This window comes from Triticum aestivum, chromosome 4A, assembly GCF_018294505.1.
Source record: "Triticum aestivum cultivar Chinese Spring chromosome 4A, IWGSC CS RefSeq v2.1, whole genome shotgun sequence".
In the NCBI taxonomy this organism is placed as follows: Eukaryota; Viridiplantae; Streptophyta; class Magnoliopsida; order Poales; family Poaceae; genus Triticum; species Triticum aestivum.
In genome coordinates this window covers 691,987,934-692,004,210 of record NC_057803.1, presented here as the reverse complement: position 1 = coordinate 692,004,210, position 16,277 = coordinate 691,987,934, and the positions used below count along the sequence as shown (strand labels likewise).

The window sequence follows — 16,277 nt, the reverse complement described above, 5'->3', positions numbered from 1 at the left end:
TGCGTACCAAATTCGTGACTTAAATATTCACCCCCACGATCTGATCGTAAGAACTTTATCTTTCGGTCATGTTGATTCTCTACCTCATTCTCAAATTCCTTGAACTTTTCAAAGGTCTCAGACTTGTGTTTCATCAAGTAGACATACCCATATCTACTTAAGTCATCAGTGAGAGTGAGAACATAACGATATCCTCCGCGAGGCTCAACGCTCATTGGACCGCACACATCAGTATGTATGATTTCCAATAAGTTGGTTGCTCGCTCCATTGTTCCGGAGAACGGAGTCTTGGTCATCTTGCCCATGAGGGCATGGTTCGCATGTGTCAAACAATTCATAATCTAGAGACTCTAAAAGTCCATCAGCATGGAGCTTCTTCATGCGCTTGACACCAATGTGACCAAGGCGGCAGTGCCACAAGTATGTGAGACTATCGTTATCAACTTTACATCTTTTGGTATTCACACTATGAATATGTGTAACATTACGCTCGAGATTCATTAAGAATAAACCATTCACCAGCGGGGCATGACCATAAAACATATCACTCATATAAATAGAACAACCATTATTCTCGGATTTAAATGAGTAGCCATCTCGAATTAAACGAGATCCTAATACAATGTTCATGCTCAAAGTTGGTACTAAATAACAATTATTGAGGTTTAAAACTAATCCCGTAGATAAATGTAGAGGTAGCGTGCCGACGGCGATCACATCAACCTTGGAACCATTCCCGACGCGCATCATCACCTCGTCCTTCGCCAGTCTCCGCTTATTCCGCAGCTCCTGCTTTGAGTTACAAATATGAGCAACCGCACCGGTATCAAATACCCAGGAGCTACTACGAGCACTGATAAGGTACACATCAATTACATGTATATCACATATACCTTTGGTTTTGCCGCCCTTCTTGTTTGCTAAGTACTTGGGGCAGTTCCGCTTCCAGTGACCACTTCCCTTGCAATAAAAGCACTCAGTCTCAGGCTTGGGTCCATTGCTTGACTTCTTCCCGGCAACTGGCTTACCAGGCGTGGCAACTCCCTTGCCGTCCTTCTTGAAGTTCTTCTTACCCTTGCCTTTCTTGAACTTAGTGGTTTTATTCACCATCAACACTTGATGTTCCTTTTTGATCTCTACCTCTGCTGATTTCAGCATTGAATATACCTCAGGAATGGTCTTTTCCATCCCCTGCATATTGAAGTTCATCACAAAGCTCTTGTAGCTTGGTGGGAGCGACTGGAGGATTCTGTCAATGACCGCGTCATCCGGGAGATTAACTCCCAGCCGAGTCAAGCGGTTGTGCAACCCAGACATCTTGAGTATGTGCTCACTAACAGAACTATTTTCCTCCATCTTACAGCTGAAGAATTTGTCGGAGACTTCATATCTCTCGACCCGGGCATGAGCTTGGAAAACCATTTTCAACTCTTCGAACATCTCATATGCTCCGTGTTGCTCAAAACGCTTTTGGAGCCCCAGTTCTAAGCTGTAAAGCATGCCACACTGAACGAGGGAGTAATCATCAGCACGAGACTGCCAAGTGTTCATAACATCTTGGTTCTCTGGGATTGGTGCTTCACCTAGCGGTGCTTCTAGGACATAATCTTTCTTGGCAGCTATGAGGATGATCCTCAGGTTCTGGACCCAGTCCGTATAGTTGCTGCCATCATCTTGAAGGAAATATGCCCTAGAGGCAATAATAAAGTTATTATTTATTTCCTCATATCATGATAAATGTTTATCATTCATGCTAGAATTGTATTATCCGGAAACATGATACATGTGTGAATACATAGACAAACATAATGTCACTAGTATGCCTCTACTTCACTAGCTCGTTAAGCAAAGATGGTTATGTTTCCTAACCATAGACATGTGTTGTCATTTGATTAACGAGATCACATCATTAGGAGAATGATGTGATTGACTTGACCCATTCTGTTAGCCTAGCACTTGATCGTTTAGTATGTTGCTATTGCTTTCTTCATGACTTATACAAAGTTCCTACAACTATGAGATTATGCAACTCCCGTTTACCGGAGGAACACTTTGTGTGCTACCAAACGTCACAACGTAACTGGGTGATTATAAAGGTGCTCTACAGGTGTCTCCAAAGGTACATGTTGAGTTGGCATAATTCGAGATTAGGTTTTGTCACTCCGATTGTCGAAGAGGTATCTCTGGGCCCTCTCGGTAATACACATCACTTAAGCCTTGCAAGCATTGTAACTAATGAGTTAGTTACGGAATGATGTATTACGGAACGAGTAAAGAGACTTGCCGGTAACGAGATTGAACTAGGTATTGGATACCGACGATCGAATCTCGGGCAAGTAACATACCGATGACAAAGGGAACAATGTATGTTGTTATGCGGTTTGACCGATAAAGATCTTCGTAGAATATGTAGGAGCCAATATGAACATCCAGGTTCCACTATTGGTTATTGATCGGAAACAGTTCTAGGTCATGTCTACATAGTTCTCGAACCCGTAGGGTCCGCACGCTTAACGTTTCGATGACATTTTTATTATGAGTTTATAAGTTTTGATGTACCGAAGTTTGTTCGGAGTCCCGGATGTGATCACGGACATGACGAGGAGTCTCGAAATGGTCGAGACATAAAGATTGATATATTGGAAGCCTATGTTTGGACATCGGAATAGTTCCGGGTGAAATCAGGATTTTACCGGAACACCGGGGGGTTACCGGAACCCTCCCGGGGGTTAATGGGCCTTAATGGGCCATGAGGGAGAAGAGGAGGGCCGGCCAGGGCAGGCCGCATGCCCCTCCCCCCTAGTCCGAATAGGACAAGGAAGGGGGGGGCGGCGCCCCCCTTTCCTCTTTCCATTCCCCCAAGTCCTAATCCAACTAGGAAAGGAGGGGGAGTCCTACTCCCGGTGGGAGTAGGACTCCTCCGGCGCTCCTCCTCCTAGGGCCGGCCGCACCCCCCTTGCTCCTTTATATACGGGGGCAGGAGGGCACCCTAGAAGACACAAGTTGATCTACGGATCGTTCCTTACCCGTGTGCGGTGCCCCCCTCCACCATATTCCACCTCGGTCATATCGTCGCGGAGTTTAGGCGAAGCCCTGCGCCGGTAGAACATCATCATCGTCACCACACCGTCGTGCTGACGGAACTCATCCCCGACACCCTGCTGGATCGGAGTCCGGGGAACGTCATCGAGCTGAACGTGTGCTGAACACGGAGGTGCCGTACGTTCGGTGCTTGGATCGGTCGGATCATGAAGACGTACGACTACATCAACCGCGTTGTCATAACGCTTCCGCTTTCGGTCTACGAGGGTACGTGGACACACTCTCCCCTCTCGTTGCTATGCATCACCATGATCTTGCGTGTGCGTAGGAAATTTTTTGTAATTACTACGTTCCCTTCAGTGGCATCCGAGCCTAGGTTTTATGCGTTGATGTTATATGCACGAGTAGAACACAAGTGAGTTGTGGGCGATACAAGTCATACTGCTTACCAGCATGTCATACTTTGGTTCGGCGGTATTGTTGGATGAAGCGGCCCGGACCGACATTACGCGTATGCTTACGCGAGACTGGTTCTATCGACGTGCTTTGCACACAGGTGGCTGGCGGGTGTCAGTTTCTCCAACTTTAGTTGAACCGAGTGTGGCTACTCCCGGTCCTTGCGAAGGTTAAAACAGCACTAACTTGATGAACTATCATTGTGGTTTTGATGCGTAGGTAAGAACGGTTCTTGCTAAGCCCGTAGCAGCCACGTAAAACTTGCAACAACAAAGTAGAGGACGTCTAACTTGTTTTTGCAGGGCATGTTGTGATGTGATATGGTCAAGACGTGATGCTATATTTTATTGTATGAGATGATCATGTTTTGTAACCGAAGTTATCGGCAACTGGCAGGAGCCATATGGTTGTCGCTTTATTGTATGAAATGCAAACGCCCTGTAATTGCTTTACTTTATCACTAAGCGGTAGCGATAGTCGTAGAAGCAATAGACGGCATAAACGACAACGATGCTACGATGGAGATCAAGGTGTCGCGCCGGTGACGATGGTAATCATGACGGTGTTGCGGAGATGGAGATCACAAGCACAAGATGATGATGGCCATATCATATCACTTATATTGATTGCATGTGATGTTTATCTTTTATGCATCTTATCTTGCTTTGATTGATGGTAGCATTTTAAGATGATCTCTCACTAATTATCAAGAAGTGTTCTCCCTGAGTATGCATCGTTGCCAAATTTCGTCGTGCCCAAACACCACGTGATGATCGGGTGTGATAAGCTCTACGTCCATCTACAATGGGTGCAAGCCAGTTTTGCACACGCAGAATACTCAGGTTAAACTTGACGAGCCTAGCATATGCAGATATGGCCTCGGAACACGGAGACCGAAAGGTCGAGCGTGAATCATATAGTAGATATGATCAACATAGTGATGTTCACCATTGAAAACTACTCCATCTCACGTGATGATCGGTTATGGTTTAGTTGATTTGGATCACGTAATCACTTAGATGACTAGAGAGATGTCTGTCTAATTGGGAGTTCTTAAGTAATATGATTAATTGAACTTAAATTTATCATGAACTTAGTACCTGATAGTATTTTTGCTTATCTATGTTTGTAGATAGATGGCTCGCGCTGTTGTTCCGTTGAATCTTAATGCGTTCCTTGAGAAAGCAAAGTTGAAAGATGATGGTAGCAATTACACGGACTGGGTCCGTAACTTGAGGATTATCCTCATTGTTGCATAGAAGAATTACGTCCTGGAAGCACCGCTGGGTGCCAGGCCTGCTGCAGGAGCAACGCCAGATGTTGTGAACGTCTGGCAGAGCAAAGCTGATGACTACTCTATAGTTCAGTGTGCCATGCTTTACGGCTTAGAACCGGGTCTTCAACGACGTTTTGAACGTCATGGAGCATATGAGATGTTCCAGGAGTTGAAGTTAATATTTCAAGCAAATGCCCAGATTGAGAGATATGAAGTCTCCAATAAGTTCTACAGCTGCAAGATGGAGGAGAATAGTTCTGTCAGTGAGCATATACTCAAAATGTCTGGGTATAATAATCACTTGATTCAACTGGGAGTTAATCTTCCGGATGATAGCGTCATTGACAGAACTCTCCAATCACTGCCACCAAGCTACAAGAGCTTCGTGATGAACTATAATATGCAAGGGATGAACAAGACAATTCTCGAGCTCTTCGCGATGCTAAAAGCTGCGGAGGTAGAAATCAAGAAGGAGCATCAAGTGTTGATGGTCAACAAGACCACTAGTTTCAAGAAAAAGGGCAAAGGGAAGAAGAAGGGGAACTTCAAGAAGAACAGCAAGCAAGTTGCTGCTCAGGAGAAGAAACCCAAGTCTGGACCTAAACCTGAAACTGAGTGCTTCTACTGCAAGCAAACTGGTCACTGGAAGCGGAACTGCCCCAAGTATTTGGCGGATAAGAAGGATGGCAAGGTGAACAAAGGTATATGTGATATACATGTTATTGATGTGTACCTTACTAGAGCTCGCAGTAGCACCTGGGTATTTGATACTGGTTCTGTTGCTAATATTTGCAACTCGAAACAGGGACTACGGAATAAGCGAGCACTGGCCAAGGACGAGGTGACGATGCGCGTGGGAAACGGTTCCAAAGTCGATGTGATCGCGGTCGGCACGCTACCTCTACATCTACCTTCGGGATTAGTTTTAGACCTGAATAATTGTTATTTGGTGCCAGCGTTAAGCATGAACATTATATCTGGATCTTGTTTGATGCGAGACGGTTATTCATTTAAATCAGAGAATAATGGTTGTTCTATTTATATGAGTAATATCTTTTATGGTCATGCACCCTTAAAGAGTGGTCTATTTTTATTGAATCTCGATAGTAGTGATACACATATTCATAATGTTGAAGCCAAAAGATGCAGAGTTGATAATGATAGTGCAACTTATTTGTGGCACTGCCGTTTAGGTCATATCGGTGAAAAGCGCATGAAGAAACTCCATACTGATGGACTTTTGGAATCACTTGATTATGAATCACTTGGTACTTGCGAACCGTGCCTCATGGGCAAGATGACTAAAACGCCGTTCTCCGGAACTATGGAGCGAGCAACAGATTTGTTGGAAATCATACATACTGATGTTTGTGGTCCAATGAATGTTGAGGCTCGCGGCGGGTATCGTTATTTTCTCACCTTCACAGATGATTTGAGCAGATATGGGTATATCTACTTAATAAAACACAAGTCTGAAACATTTGAAAAGTTCAAAGAATTTCAGAGTGAAGTGGAAAATCATCGTAACAAGAAAATAAAATTTCTACGATCTGATCGTGGAGGAGAATATTTGAGTTACGGGTTTGGTTTACATTTGAAACAATGCGGAATAGTTTCGCAACTCACGCCACCCGGAACACCACAACGAAATGGTGTGTCCGAACGTCGTAATCGTACTTTACTAGATATGGTGCGATCTATGATGTCTCTTACTGATTTACCGCTATCGTTCTGGGGTTATGCTTTAGAGACGGCCGCATTCACGTTGAATAGGGCACCATCAAAATCCGTTGAGACGCCTTATGAACTGTGGTTTGGCAGGAAACCAAAGTTGTCGTTTCTTAAAGTTTGGGGTTGCGATGCTTATGTGAAGAAACTTCAACCAGATAAGCTCGAACCTAAATCGGAGAAATGTGTCTTCATAGGATACCCAAAAGAGACTATTGGGTACACCTTCTATCACAGATCCGAAGGCAAAACATTCGTTGCTAAGAATGGATCCTTTCTAAAGAAAGAGTTTCTCTCGAAAGAAGTGAGTGGGAGGAAAGTAGAACTTGTTGAGGTAATTATACCAGCTCCCTTATTGGAAAGTAGTTCATCATAGAAATCGGTTCCTGTGACACCTACATCAATTAGTGAGGAAGTTAATGATGATGATCATGAAACTTCAGATCAAGTTGTTACTGAACTTCGTAGATCAACCAGAGTAAGATCCGCACCAGAGTGGTACGGTAATCCTATTCTGGAAGTCATGATACTAGATCATGGTGAACCTACGAACTATGAAGAAGCGATGGTGAGCCCAGATTCCGCAAAATGGCTTGAAGCCATGAAATCTGAGATGGGATCCATGTATGAGAACAAAGTGTGGACTTTGGTTGACTTGCTCGATGGTCGGCAAGCAATAGAGAATAAATGGATCTTCAAGAAGAAGACTGACGCTGACGGTAATGTTACTGTTTACAAAGCTCGACTTGTTGCAAAAAGTTTTCGACAAGTTCAAGGGGTTGACTACGATGAGACCTTCTCACCCGTAGCGATGCTTAAGTCTGTCCGAATCATGTTAGCTATTGCCGCATTTTATGATTATGAAATATGGCAGATGGATGTCAAAACTGCATTCCTGAATGGATTTCTGGAAGAAGAGTTGTATATGATGCAACCGGAAGGTTTTGTCGATCCTAAGGGAGCTAACAAAGTGTGCAAGCTCCAGCGATCAATCTATGGTCTGGTGCAAGCCTCTCGGAGTTGGAATAAACACTTTGATAGTGTGATCAAAGCATATGGTTTTATACAGACTTTTGGAGAAGCCTGTATTTACAAGAAAGTGAGTAGGAGCTCTGTAGCATTTCTAATATTATATGTGGACGACATATTGTTGATTGGAAATGATATAGAATTTCTGGATAGCATAAAAGGATACTTGAATAAAAGTTTTTCAATGAAAGACCTCGGTGAAGCTGCTTACATATTGGGCATCAAGATCTATAGAGATAGATCAAGACGCTTGATTGGACTTTCACAATGCACGTACCTTGATAAAGTGTTGAAAAAGTTCAACATGGATCAGGCAAAGAAAGGGTTCTTGCCTGTATTACAAGGTATAAAATTGAGTCAGACTCAATGCCCGACCACTGCAGAAGATAGAGAGAAAATGAAAGGAGTTCCCTATGCTTCAGCCATAGGCTCTATCATGTATGCAATGATGTGTACCAGACCTGATGTGTGACTTGCTATTAGTTTAGCAGGGAGGTACCAAAGTAATCCAGGAGTGGATCACTGGACAGCGGTCAAGAATATCCTGAAATACCTGAAAAGGACTAAGGATATGTTTCTCGTTTATGGGGGTGACAAAGAGCTTGTCGTAAAAGGTTACGTCGATGCAAGCTTTGACACTGATCTGGACGATTCTAAATCGCAAACTGGATACGTATTTATATTAAACTATGGAACTGTAAGTTGGTGCAGTTCTAAACAAAGTGTCGTAGCGGGATCTACATGTGAAGCGGAGTACATAGCTGCTTCGTAAGCAGCAAATGAAGGAGTCTGGATGAAGGAGTTCATTTCCGATCTAGGTGTCATACCTAGTGCATCGGGACCAATGAAAATCTTCTGTGACAATACTGGCGCAATTGCCTTGGCAAAGGAATCCAGATTTCACAAGAGGACCAAGCACATCAAGAGATGCTTCAATTCCATCCGGGACCAAGTCCAAGTGGGAGACAGAAATTTGCAAGATACATACGGATCTGAATGTTGCAGACCCGTTGACTAAGCCTCTCTCACGAGCAAAACATGATCAGCACCAAGACTCCATGGGTGTTAGAATCATTACTATGTAATCTAGATTATTGACTCTAGTGCAAGTGGGAGACTGAAGGAAATATGCCCTAGAGGCAATAATAAAGTTATTATTTATTTCCTCATATCATGATAAATGTTTATCATTCATGCTAGAATTGTATTATCTGGAAACATGATACATGTGTGAATACATAGACAAACATAATGTCACTAGTATGCCTCTACTTGACTAGCTCGTTAATCAAAGATGGTTATGTTTTCTAACCATAGACATGTGTTGTCATTTGATTAACGAGATCACATCATTAGGAGAATGATGTGATTGACTTGACCCATTCTGTTAGCCTAGCACTTGATCGTTTAGTATGTTGCTATTGCTTTCTTCATGACTTATACAAAGTTCCTACAACTATGAGATTATGCAACTCTCGTTTACCGGAGGAACACTTTGTGTGCTACCAAACGTCACAACGTAACTGGGTGATTATAAAGGTGCTCTACAGGTGTCTCCAAAGGTACATGCTGAGTTGGCATAATTCGAGATTAGGTTTTGTCACTCCGATTGTCGGAGAGGTATCTCTAGGCCCTCTCGGTAATACACATCACTTAAGCCTTGCAAGCATTGTAACTAATGAGTTAGTTATGGAATGATGTATTACGGAACGAGTAAAGAGACTTGCCGGTAACGAGATTGAACTAGGTATCGGATACCGACGATCGAATCTCGGGCAAGTAACATACCGATGACAAAGGGAACAATGTATGTTGTTATGCGGTTTGACCGATAAAGATCTTCGTAGAATATGTAGGAGCCAATATGAACATCCAGGTTCCACTATTGGTTATTGATCGGAAACAGTTCTAGGTCATGTCTACATAGTTCTCGAACCCGTAGGGTCCGCACGCTTAACGTTTCGATGACATTTTTATTATGAGTTTATAAGTTTTGATGTACCGAAGTTTGTTCGGAGTCTCGGATGTGATCACGGACATGACGAGGAGTCTCGAAATGGTCGAGACATAAAGATTGATATATTGGAAGCCTATGTTTGGACATTGGAATAGTTCCGGGTGAAATCGGGATTTTACCGGAACACCGGGGGGTTACCGGAACCCTCCCGGGGGTTAATAGGCCTTAATGGGCCATGAGGGAGAAGAGGAGGGCCGTCCAGGGCAGGCCGCATGCCCCTCCCCCCTAGTCCGAATAGGCAAGGAAGGGGGGGGGCGCCCCCCTTTCCTCTTTCCCTCCCCCCAAGTCCTAATCCAACTAGGAAAGGGGGGGAGTCCTACTCCCGGTGGGAGTAGGACTCCTCCGGCGCGCCTCCTCCTAGGGCCGGCCGCACCCCCCCTTGCTCCTTTATATACGGGGGCAGGGGGCACCCTAGAAGACACAAGTTGATCTACGGATCGTTCCTTAGCCGTGTGCGGTGCCCCCCTCCACCATATTCCACCTCGGTCATATCGTCGCGGAGTTTAGGCGAAGCCCTGCGCCGGTAGAACATCATCATCGTCACCACACCGTCGTGCTGACGGAACTCATCCCCGACACCCTGCTGGATCGGAGTCCGGGGAAGGTCATCGAGCTGAACGTGTGCTGAACACGGAGGTGCCGTACGTTCGGTGTTTGGATCGGTCGGATCGTGAAGACGTACGACTACATCAACCACGTTGTCATAACGCTTCCGCTTTCGGTCTACGAGGGTAGGTGGACACACTCTCCCCTCTCGTTGCTATGCATCACCATGATCTTGCATGTGCGTAGGAATTTTTTTGAAATTACTACGTTCCCTTCACATCTTTCAGCTTGGTTTTCTCTAGGAACGCGTTGAAGTTGAGGTGGACATGAGCGTTGGCCATTTGATCTACAAGACATTTTGCAAAGGTTTTTAGACTAAGTTCATGATAATTAAGTTCATCTAATCAAATTATTCAATGAACTCCCACTTAGACAGACATCCCTCTAGTCATCTAAGTGAAACATGATCCGAGTCAACTAGGCCGTGTCCGATCATCACGTGAGACGGACTAGCTAACATCGGCGAACATCTTCATGTTGATCGTATCTACTATACGACTCATGCTTGACCTTTCGGTCTTCCGTGTTCCGAGGCCATGTCTGTACATGCTAGGCTCGTCAAGTCAACCTAAGTGTACTGCGTGTGTGAATCTGGCTTACACCCGTTGTATTCGAACATTAGGATCTATCACACCCGATCATCACGTGGTGCTTCGAAACAACGAACCTTCGCAACGGTGCACAGTTAGGGGGAACACTTTTCTTGAAATTATTTTGAGGGATCATCTTATTTAAGCTACCGTCGTTCTAAGCAAATAAGATGTAAAACATGATAAACATCACATGCAATCAAATAGTGACATGATATGGCCAATATCATATTGCTCCTTTGATCTCCATCTTCGGGGCGCCATGATCATCTTCGTCACCGACATGACACCATGATCTCCATCATCATGATCTTCATCATCGTTTCTTCATGAAGTTGTCACGCCAACGACTACTTCTACTTCTATGGCTAACGCGTTTAGCAATAAAGTAAAGTAATTTACATGGCGTTCTTCAATGACACGCGGGTCATAGAAAAATAAAGACAACTCCTATTGCTCCTGCCGGTTGTCATACTTATCGACATGCAAGTCGTGATTCCTATTACAAGAACATGATCATCTCATACATCACATATATCATTCATCACATCCTTTGGCCATATCACATCACAAAACACTTGTTGCAAAAACAAGTTAGACGTCCTCTAATTGTTGTTGCAAGTTTTTACGTGGTTTCTATAGGTGTTCTAGCAAGAACGTTTTCTTACCTACGTAAAAGCGACAACGTGATTTGCCAACTTCTATTTACCCTTCATAAGGACCCTTTTCATCGAATCTGCTCCAACTAAAGTGGGAGAGACAGACACCCGCTAGCCACCTTATGCAACTAGTGCATGTCAGTCGGTGGAACCTGTCTCACGTAAGCGTATGTGTAAGGTCAGTCCGGGCCGCTTCATCCCACAATACCGCTGAAGCAAAATAAGACTAGTAGTGGCAAGAAAGTTGACAACATCTACGCCCACAACAAATTGTGTTCTACTCGTGCATAGTAACTACGCATAGACCTAGCTCTGATACCACTGTTGGGGAACGTTGCATAAAATAAAAAATTTCCTACGTTCACCAAGATCAATCTATGGAGTCATCTAGCAACGAGAGAGGGGAGTGCATCTATATACCCTTGTCGATCGCGTGCGGAAGCGCTCAAGAGAACGGGGTTGAGGGAGTCGTACTCGTCGTGATCCAAATCACCGGAGATCCTAGCGCCGAACGGATGGCACCTCCTCGTTCAACACACGTACGATTGAGGAAGACGTCTCCTCCTTCTTGATCCAGCAAGGGGAAGGAGAGGTTGACGAAGATCCAGCAGCACGACGGCGTGGTGGTGGATGCAGCAGTGATCTCGGCAGAGCTTCGCCGAGCTTCTACGAGAGGGAGAGGTGTAGCAGGGGAGAGGGAGGCGCCATGACTTGGGGTGCGACTGCCCTCCCTCCCCCCTCTTTATATAGGCCCCCTAGGGGGGAGCACCGGCCCTAGGAGATGCCATCTCCAAAGGGGGGCGGCGGCCAGGGGGAAACTTGCCCCCCAAGCCAGGTGGAGGCGCCCCCACCCCTAGGGTTTCCAACCCTAGGCGCAGGGGGGCCCAAGGGGGGGGGCACCAGCCCACCAGGGGCTGGTTCCCCTTCCACTTCAGCCCATGGCGCCCTCCGGGATAGGTGGCCCCACCAGGTGGACCCCCGGGACCCTTTCGGTGGTCCCGGTACAATACCGGTGACCCCCGAAACTTTCCCGATGGCCGAAACCTGACTTCCTATATATAATTCTTCACCTCCGGACCATTTTGGAACTCCTCGTGACGTCCGAGATCTCATCCGGGACTCCGAACAACTTTCGGGTTACTGTATACTCATATCTCTACAACCCTAGCGTCACCGAACCTTAAGTGTGTAGACCCTACGGGTTCGGGAGACATGCAGACATGACCGAGACGCCTCTTCGGTCAATAACCAACAGCGGGATCTGGATACCCATGTTGGCTTCCACATGCTCCTCGATGATCTCATCGGATGAACCACAATGTCGAGGATTCAATCAATCCCGTATTCAATTCCCTTTGTCAATCGGTACGTTACTTGCCCGAGACTCGATCGTGGGTATCCCAATACCTCGTTCAATCTCGTTACCGGCAAGTCACTTTCACTACTAGGGAAAACCTTATACACAGAAGTTTATCAGTAGCGCGGTTTAAAAATGGGCGCTACTGCTAATTAGTATTAGCGAGGGGTATAAAAACCACGTTACTACTAAGTTGATAGTAGTAGCGAGGGGTATAAACCCGCGCTGCTACTAAATGGTCTTCAACAATACCCCCGGACTATGCCATAGTAGTAGCGAGGGATATAAAACCCCCACGCTACTACTAAGCGTGTCCACCCCCGGCCCGATCCACACTTCCACCCCACCAACCGTCCCACACCACCCATCCCCCGTCTGTCTAAAAAAAACCACACACCCCGATCCAGATCCCCAACCACCTCTCCTCTCCCAACCCACTCGCCGCTGGCCTCTCTTCCACCTCCTCTCCTCCGTCCGTCCGCCTCCATGCCCCCCGCCGCGTGCGCCACACCGCGCGCCCGCCGCACCGGAGGGCCGTCCCCGGCAGAGGCGGCGCGACGGCCGACGACGACGCCGCGCGGAGCAAGCAGGAAGGGGCCGTTGGCGGCGATCGTCCGGCGGTGGGCGGCTCCGGGCGGTTCGCGCGGTCGCAGAGAAGCATGGTCCTGTCGGCGGCGTTCGACAGCAGGACGAACGATGTGGAGAGCTCCGTCGCGGCCCGCGGCGACCTGTGGCGCGCCGAGGCGTCGCACTCCAGCAGCGGCAGCAGAGGCGGCGGTGACGGCGGCGCGGCGCCGCTGTTCCTGGTGCAGCTCGGGCCCGTGCTCTTCCTCCGCGACACGACGCTACTCTTCCCCGTGCACCTCTCCAAGCGCCACCTCATCTGGTACGGCTTCGAGCACAAGGTAAACAACTGACGAACACACTGAATCTAATATCTTATCTACACAAAGAAGAAACTAAGAGTAAGATCTGATATGTGAGCAGAACGGAGTGCACTCGGTGTGCCCGGCGTACTGGAAAGCTCGCCGGAGATGCTTCTTCATGTCGATGATCTGCCTCAACCCCTTTGCCTGCGTGAGTGTTCGATCGGCCTTCTGAATCCTCTGTCCTGAATCCTGAATTCGTGATGATGAACAGTTAATTTTGACACTGTCTTTGCCTGAACTTTCTGTTTGAAAACAATTGAGCAGTCATTCATGGACATGCAATTCCCCAACGGGCAGCTCAGATAGGTGGCCGGCGACGGGTTCATGGCGAGGGGTTTCCTCCCTCTCGACGGCGGCGGCATCGTCCAGGCCCACGGAAAGTTCCCCGGGGAGAAGCGACTCAACTTCTCCTACAAGGTCAGCACCCCACCTACCTGATCCCTCAAAACGTATCATCTGCATTTTCTGCACATATCACAAGTTCACAACAGAAACCCGATCGAGAGATGATCTGAGCCGTTGCTCTGCAGAACGGGAGCGGGGGCAGCGTCGCCCCGACCGTCCAGTGGCCGGACAGGTCCCAGTCGCTGGGGCTAGCCCAGGTGCTCTCCTGGAGGCGGTGCGGCCTCATGCTGCAGCCGGCACTGCAGCTCAGGCAAGTTCATTCACTTGCAGCCCCTCTCTGTGTCAAAAAAATTAGAAAAAAAGTTCATTTCTCTCAGTAAATAGTTCCACTTCTACGCACTCACAAAGGAAATGCAGTTGATCATGCCGGAATGTGGATCTGATTATTTAACCTGGTTGCCATGATCTTTTTGTGATGGACAGCATTTGCCCCACGTTCGGCGGGAGCCGGCCCGGGGTGTCGACGGAGCTGGTCCATTCGGTCAGCGAGGAGGCCAGCGTCGCCTGCGGCTACTCCCGCACCGCCTCCCCCTCCGCCTACGCTTCCGTGTCGGTCAGTAGCTTCCCTGTACTCCGTTGATCCGCCATGTTTTTCATCGTTGAAGTACATTGCACAACTTAATTTGGGATGAACTGATCGGTGCGTTAACTATGTTTTACTTCTTGGTTCAACCTTTGTACTTCCTCCGTTCGGAATTACTTGTCACAAAAATGAATGTATCTACAACTAAGATACATCTAGATACATTCAGTTTTCGGACGAGTAATTCCGAACGGAGGGAGTAGATCGTAATTAGTTTGCCTTTTTTGTTCGTGTGTGCAGCTTGGGAGATCGAAGCTGAATGGCGGCGCGACGAGCTCGGGGCTGGTGTTGAGAGTGGACGCACCGCTGCACGGTTTTGGGCGGCCATGGTTCTCCATCCAGATGAACAGTGGGTTCGAATTCTGAATCTTTGATTGTTGCAAAGGTAAATACGGGGCGGCATTGCGTCTCAGACAAAGGCATGTATAGTCGATGCTAGTAATGGCTTGACAGAGGACTCGAACAGACTCTTTATATACATGTTGCAAACAACATACAAATCATATGATTGGCTCAAAATGTGGAAAAGAAAACCTTGAAATTGACATGGTCAGCTAGATCTCTTGGCAGGAATGCACCGCTCCTGCCCCTTCGGACATTTCTGTATGTTTTTTTGCTTGAATGTTAGTGTTTTCTCTGACCTATGTATAGTGTCAACAAAGATCTTAATTACCACATGGAGCTGCATTTTTTGGCGGCATCTTACATCACAGTAATTTACAACGAAGATAGGTTTACAGTGTCTTTTTTATAGCAACTATAATGCATAGGTGCAAATATTGTCGAATGCACATCTGTATTTTGTATGCATGACAGATTCTATCTTCGGTAGTGTTATCTATCTAGTCTGATTTATACACTGCATTCCTAAGCTGAAATATATTTTGTAACTTAAATATATAGTCCGAGTTTCATCGAGTTATTTGTCACTTTTTAATTGAATATCTTTTTGTAACTGAAATATCTATGAACTTACAGTGCATATCTAATAGGGCCCTTCCCAGCGAGACCTAAGTTTAACCGAATATCTTTTTTGTCGATCGTCGTAGGTTTTTATGCCCCATGTATTTAACTGAATATCTTCTCTGTCCTGATGCCTCATGTATTTATAGTAGTAATGTTCTAATTTAGTGTTTCTTGAACATGCTCAGGGACTCAGGGCAATGGATAAAATCTAGATGCTAAGTTGTTTTTTTTCTGCGGATTTGGTTATCGTGAAGAGATGCACCAAGGGTTAATTGCTACAGATACTGAAAACTTTGAAACTAGTGACGGTGACGACCATGATCGTAATCACAAGCACCGAAGACCACTGCCATGTTCCTGCACTTAACATTTTCAATCGCTGCATTGAAATAGTATGATCTATTACTTCACATTTTCTGTACCATGAGGACAACTGTCACATTGTGCCAATATATGTGTAGCCTTGAAAGGTGTCCTGTAGTGTCTGGAGTAAACAAAATGAGGACAACTGTCACATTGTGCCAATACATTTTCAATCACTCACAAAATGTTGAACCCTCAACTTCTCAATTTTTTTGTTAACAAAATTTATGATATGATGAATATTGGAGTAAACAAAATTTATATGATGCAA

General features: G+C 46.1%; 1 pseudogene; it reads left to right on the top strand.

Annotated features, from left to right (window-relative positions):
• Window positions 1–13,095: 13,095 nt before the first annotated feature.
• On the top strand, window positions 13,096–16,277 carry LOC123088181 (uncharacterized; annotated as a pseudogene).